The sequence below is a fragment of the Bidens hawaiensis genome, unplaced genomic scaffold (assembly GCF_021521415.1).
Source record: "Bidens hawaiensis isolate Kalapana, Puna unplaced genomic scaffold, B.hawaiensis_p1.1 tig00051638_1, whole genome shotgun sequence".
Classification (NCBI taxonomy): domain Eukaryota; kingdom Viridiplantae; phylum Streptophyta; class Magnoliopsida; order Asterales; family Asteraceae; genus Bidens; species Bidens hawaiensis.
The window spans coordinates 32,553-39,181 of NW_027499280.1; the positions used below are offsets into that span (position 1 = coordinate 32,553).

Consider the following 6,629-nt stretch of genomic DNA (forward strand, 5'->3'; position numbering starts at 1 on the left):
AAGTTCTAAGGAAAAACAAAAACATGATTAAAAATGAGATTGGCTCCGACGTGAATATATGATATTGTTTTATACTCTTCATATGCAAAAATAAGGTGCTCATAGCGACACCGTCGGTATAATTATGACTCTTTTTATACTCGTAGCTAGTCTCCTAGATGAATATATATATATATGTAGTATATTATATGGTTGGCTTACGTAATTAAGTGGCTAGATTGATTAAAAGTTCCAGAGGAACGATGAACTTTGCGAGATGTCTCCATCGCTTAATTTGATCTCCTCATCGTATTCAGGAAGCATAGGATAATCCATCGGTGGCGGGGGCAAACATAATCATCCAACCCTGAAAATACATTGTATTCCGTCTCATTATCATGTAACACAAACGAGGAGGAGGTGGAAGAAGAGGCGGTGTGCGTCTTTATGGGGATGATGTCTTCTGGAACTGAGTTGGCAAAGCAAGCAGCAGCAGCCTGTATCCCGGAGGGGGAAAGAGCACTCCCTCCAGGAATGTTGAGCGGCTGGTCTGGGAAATTGAACTTGGCAGAACTGCCACGTAGGCAAAATGCCGCCGCATCAAAAGCTCTAGCAGCTTTTTCGGGCGAATCGTATGAGCCTAACCAGATCCTCTCGCGGCTGTTTGGCAGGCGGATCTCGGACACCCATTTGCCCCATTTCCGCAATCTCACACCTCTATACTTTGGTTCATCTTTCGGTTCTGATTTAGGTTTCATGATCATCACTAATGTTTGAAGTTGTTCGCTAATTAGGTCTTGATGAATGATGAATGTGCATATGTATATAAATGTTCAGAAGAAGATAAAATAGTACGTGGAATGACCAAACAAAGGAAAGTCAAATGGACGCGTTCATCCATCTAGAATCCATTCGTTGAATTTAACTGCAAAAGAATCCCATACAAATTCTACGAAAGATCTTACATAGTTACATCTGTGTAAATAATAGGGAACATATCTAACACTAAGTTTGATTTCAAAATATAATGATATCCAAATATTGTTAGAATAAGTTTCGGGTCATGTGATTGGGTCAGATTTAGTTTATTACTTGCTTGCAGAAGAAGTTTTAATTCATCACGCTTTTTTGTTTGTTTTAAGAAAAATTGTTTTTTATTAGTCCTAACTATTGCGTTTTGGTCATTGTCGGTTCCAATTAACGAATTGGTAACTAATGGTCCCAACTTTTAATGTATTTGTACCTAACGGTCTACGACTAACAGAATTCTAACGCCGTCAGTTTAAGGTTGCCGGAAATACGTTTTTGGCCGGGAAAGTCAATTTTTTGCCGGAAAACACCACATGAACACCGCCACGACCACTAATTGACTCACCGCCAACCAACCACCATCACTTAAGCACCATCAACTGATTTCGTCAATGGTTCTATGGGTTCCGGCGACCTCAATAATTGGGGCTTTTACTAGAAAAAAAAGTTCCTAAAGGTACGATACAAAGGTACCATGATGTTTGGGACAAAATTGTTGAGTTTTTGGGAAACAATGTGTGTTTTCTGGCCAAAAATGTTTTTCTGGCTACCTGAAGCTAACGGCGTTAGAGTTCTGTTAGTCGCGGACCGTTAGGAACAAATACGTTAAAAGTTGGGACCGTCAGAAGCCAATTCGTTAGTTGGGACTGGCAGTGACTAAAAGACGATAGTTCACTACTAGAAAACAGGATAATTTGTGACAGCAGTATTTGGGTCAAGGGTAACTTTAGTGGGCTATATAATGTGTCATGTTTTCTATCTTTTAAGACTAAGCTACTGCACGTATGTGCTACGTGTGTATGGGCTATATAGTCGCTTGTTTAGGGTTATTTTATCAAAACGTTCTTTGCTTTTGTATTTCGGTTTCAGTTAATCAAAAGAGTCAGATCATTAATTTTTGATCAAACCTGTGTTTTGTACTATTTCAATATGCAAATTAAGCCTGATAACCAACAAATATATACCCTTAATTATATGTTTATATGTATGTGTTTTTATACATGTTTCTGGTTTGGAGGTTTGTTTAAAATTCTTAATCAGGTGATGTTTCTATTCTGAAAAATGCTTCGCGGGAACTCTTCTATTTGCGTCACAAAGATCACACGCATTCATGAGCTTTTACAGTGTGTTTGTTTTCTCGAAAACGTTTCATTACAAAAAAATATGTGCGGGCTCTTTTTGGTGTAGATTTGGCCCAACGTTTTTTTACCTCTTCTAACCACTTTCTAACCCTATAAACTATCGTTCTCCTTCATAGACTCTCAACCTAGCCACCACCCCTCGCTCATTCACCGGTCGTCGCCCCTCCACCAGATAAAGATAAGTTTACTTAAGGAAAGAGATACCTAGTATTGGTGTTAGTTTTGGTTTTAACCGGGGGAATATTCCGATCTCGTTGTCTGGTGGTCACTTTAAGGGGAATACACCAGAGATATTAACGAAGATCGAGATTTAGGTTTTCGAAGATGGAGTGTGACAAACTCTAGAATGAGATGGTAAATTAATATATTTTTAAATAATTTTTTCAGAATATAATTTGTTATTAAATCGATAGCATATGTAAGTTGTTTGTTAATATATTAGTTTACTAGCTCTAGAAACCAGTGTATTACACGGGATAGGTTAATATATGAATTACAATGAATAACTTAATAAAAATAATAAAAAAAGATAATTAAGTCTCTTTATATTATTTAATTTTTAAGACTTATTAAACATTGAATATTTGTTAAAAAAAGATGTCTCAAAAATTGAATGTTAGTGTACTCTTTAAACATAAACTCTTTTATATACATTTTAATTTTGAAGAAAATATCTTTTATGACACGTAATAATTATATCAGTATTTCTTTTACATTAAATATGTTTACAATATAATTTATGACATTAATAATTCAATCAATGGAGATTGATCAATTAATATGGTATGTTGAATTTATAATCAATATTATATATTGAAAGATATATATTTTTTTTCTTTTTCATCAATAGAAGAGAAGTGATTACATCACAATGAATGAAAGAATCGACTATAGTTATAAGTTTTGTTATGCAAATGCAAGAATGTTTTTTTTACATGATTGAGCTATTAAACATGTTAAATTTCTATTCTGCTATAACACTATAAACTAAATAAAAAAATGTCATAAAACAAGCTATAAAGCAAAATCAACCCCTGGACCACTCAATTGTAAGGCAATGCCTAATTATCCATGTACTAGGACTTAACTTCTTAACCCATTTATGAGCTTATAGAAACTATGCTTATTATCATAACTAATCCGTGGACTTAAGTATTCGTGACTTATCACAAGTGCTCATGACCAAACACATGATATCGACAGTCATGATTCGGGTTCACCCGAACAACCCTTGCTCATTTAAAGAGTTCAACATATAATAAGGTGTATCCAATCAGCTATAAATTGAGGACAATAATTCGAATCTTAGTTTTAAGATAAACTAAGAACAACAATGTATAACACAATTTCATGAGAATCATAAGAATCACGTGTACTCTTCACAAAGCATCATATGCTTATTGTCTGTGGCGAAGCTTGATGAGTTCGGGGGAGGGGGGGTACTCAAAATGTATTTAAAATAAAACCATAAACAAGGGGTGGGGCTCAAATTTTGGGGAAAAACGGGTAAATTTATACTACGTATACAAATTTTTTGACAAAAAAGGGTCAATTTACACTATTGCGCAAAAAACAAGGAGGGCCAGACTACCCGGCCCTAAAGAAGCTTCGCCATTCTTATTGTTGTCTTTAAACCATTTTTAAACTAGATGGAAATATGTTCATAGAAAACTAAAAAAAAATTTGTCATGACATCACAATGAATGAAAGAATCGACTATAGTTATAAGTTTTGTTATGCAAATGCAAGAATGTTTTTTTTACATGATTGAGCTATTAAACATGTTAAATTTCTATTCTGCTATAACACTATAAACTAAATAAAAAAAATTGTCATAAATCAAGCTATAAAGCAAAATCAAAACCTGGACCTCTCAATTGTAAGGCAATGCCTAATTAACCATGTACTAAACCCTTGCTCACTGTGCCTTCCTTCATTTTGTATGTGGGTTCACAATGCATTTTATTTCTAGGTAAACTGTTTCTTAGGGGCTGTTTCGTTCAATCAGATTTGATGAGTCAGGTCTGAATGAACCTCTGTCCCATTTAGCAACAACAACAAGTCTGAATGATTCAGACCTAATTTTAACCATTCGATGATTCAGATGTTTTATTTGTTTGAAACCAAACAGTCTAAAGTCTGAATGAATCAGATGTTTACATCTGAATGGTTCCATTCAGATGTAAACAAACAGCCCAAGTTTCTATGAACACAATTAGGATATCATAACATGTCAGACACGACACAATAAGATTATACGACGACCTGTAGTAGTAAACACAAACAATACATGATAACTAATCGTGTTATTTTTTCCAAACACGGATACAGACCTGTTTAGTAACATGTTAAAAGAAATAATAAAGGATACAAGTGTTATGAAACAAAAATTTCAAAACAAGCATAAAAAAGTCTCAATTAATACATAATCCATAACATATTTGAAATAAAAAGCCACAAATCCATAACGTATAGTATAAACAAAAAACCATAAATGCAAATTATAACATTCATAAAAAATATAATATCAGGTTCTTACGGCATGCTTGAAATGCCGTATGTAAGTATGACTTTAGGTTTAGGACTTTATCATAAATTCAGATGTAGCTCGCTTTGTGTTATATAAAATATTATAACAAAAAAAAAGTGTATATTTATTTAATTTTTAAAATTAAAAATCTACACATGTTACTAACAGGTTAACAGGTCGCTAACTTGCTTGGACATGAATATAAATATATATTAAACGGCCGACTTGTTACACTCATACCCATCCCATTTAAAACCCATATCGTGTTAATAGATCCGTGTCATAAATTGACATCCTATTACCCACAACTATCTATACATGTAGCTCCACCCGGAGTGCGGAGTGGCATGTTCTGAGGTTGTTCATGTGGCCGATGGATTCCGCACACCGGCCGATGGATTCAGCACACCAATGTAGATATGGCAAGCTAAAAGTCAAAATATATTTTTATAAAACAAAAATGTCTATTTTTTAATTTTTGAAGTAGGGATGAGCAAAACGAGTACTGATACTGATTATCGATTTGATACTGTCGGTTCCAAACTTTGAGTTTTCAGTACCGTACTAGTATTTCCTGAATTTTGTCTACAATACCGGTACCGTTACCAAGAATTTAGGACAACTGGTACCGGTATTTTTGTTATGGTGGTACCCGTTCGTCCCTACTTTGAAGAGTCATATATTACTTTTGTCATCCTCCAGATGATAGTATCCACCATTGAAACTAAATCTGTTAATTATAAAACACTAAAAATATGTAATTTACTCTTCTACATATACAAAGACATTGTTCATAGGACATGAAAAGGTTATCTGATGTTTACTTTTGAAATGTGTTATGTTCACAGAAGCATTGAGGAAAAACAAATATTAACATGATTAAAAACGAGATTGCCTCCGGTGTAATTATTTAATAAGGTAACGTTCGTATGAACCTCCCTCCGTACGCAAAAATAAGGCAGTCTAGCGACTAAAACTTTTCCAAATCTGTGACTCCTTTTGTACTCCTAGATGAATATGTATTATGTAGCATATTATATGGTTGACAGTCTGCGTACGTAATTAACTGGATTGTTTAAAAGTTCCAGAGGAACGATGGGCCTTGCGAGATGTCCGCAATCTCCTCATCGTAATCACGATACCTAGGAGAAACGGTAGGTGGAGGCTGCATAAAATAATCATCAAATCCAGAAAATATATCGTTATCGTGAAAGACAAACGAGGAAGAGGTGGCGACAGAAGTGTGCGTCTCCATTGGGACGACAGTATCAATAATTGAGTTGGCAAAGCGAGAAGCAGCCGCCTGTATTCCAGAGGGAGACAGAGCTGTCCCTCCGGGAATGTTAGGCGGCTGGTCTGGGAAATTGAACTTGGCAGAGCTGCCACGTAGGCAAAAAGCCGCCGCATCAAAAGCTCTAGCAGCTTTTTCGGGGGAGTCGTATGAGCCTAACCAGATCCTCTCGCGGCTGTTGGGCAGGCGGATCTCGGATACCCATTTGCCCCATTTCCTCAATCTCACACCTCTATATTTTGGCTCATGATCTCTCGGTTCTGATGCAGGATTCATCTTAAATAATATTATAAGGTGTTTGATGTTGTTAGTATATTGATGAATGGTGAACGTGCATGTATATATAATAATTGACAAGGAGAAAAAATAGTACGTGGAGGGACCAAATCTAGTAAACACAGGAAAGTCAACCGGACGCGTTGAACTAGAAACCTTTTGTTGAATTTAACTGTAAATTTAATCTCTCACAAATTCTACGAAAGATCTTACATGGTTACATCTGTATAAAGAATAGGGAGCTAGCATATAAATTTGATTTAAAAAACTAATGAAAACCCTTAGTTATATGTTTATATGTATGTGTTTCTACGCATGTGTTTGGAGGTACTATAAAACATAGAGAGGTTAAAAGTGCACGTGTGATAATTAGCAATGTCTA

At 35.2% G+C, this 6,629-nt stretch overlaps 2 pseudogenes; both read right to left on the minus strand.

The window, feature by feature from the left end:
• Positions 1 to 222: 222 nt before the first annotated feature.
• On the minus strand, positions 223 to 790 carry LOC143599237 (ethylene-responsive transcription factor ERF017 pseudogene; annotated as a pseudogene).
• Positions 791 to 5,755: 4,965 nt separating this feature from the next.
• Positions 5,756 to 6,247, minus strand: LOC143599238 (ethylene-responsive transcription factor ERF017 pseudogene; annotated as a pseudogene).
• Positions 6,248 to 6,629: the final 382 nt, after the last annotated feature.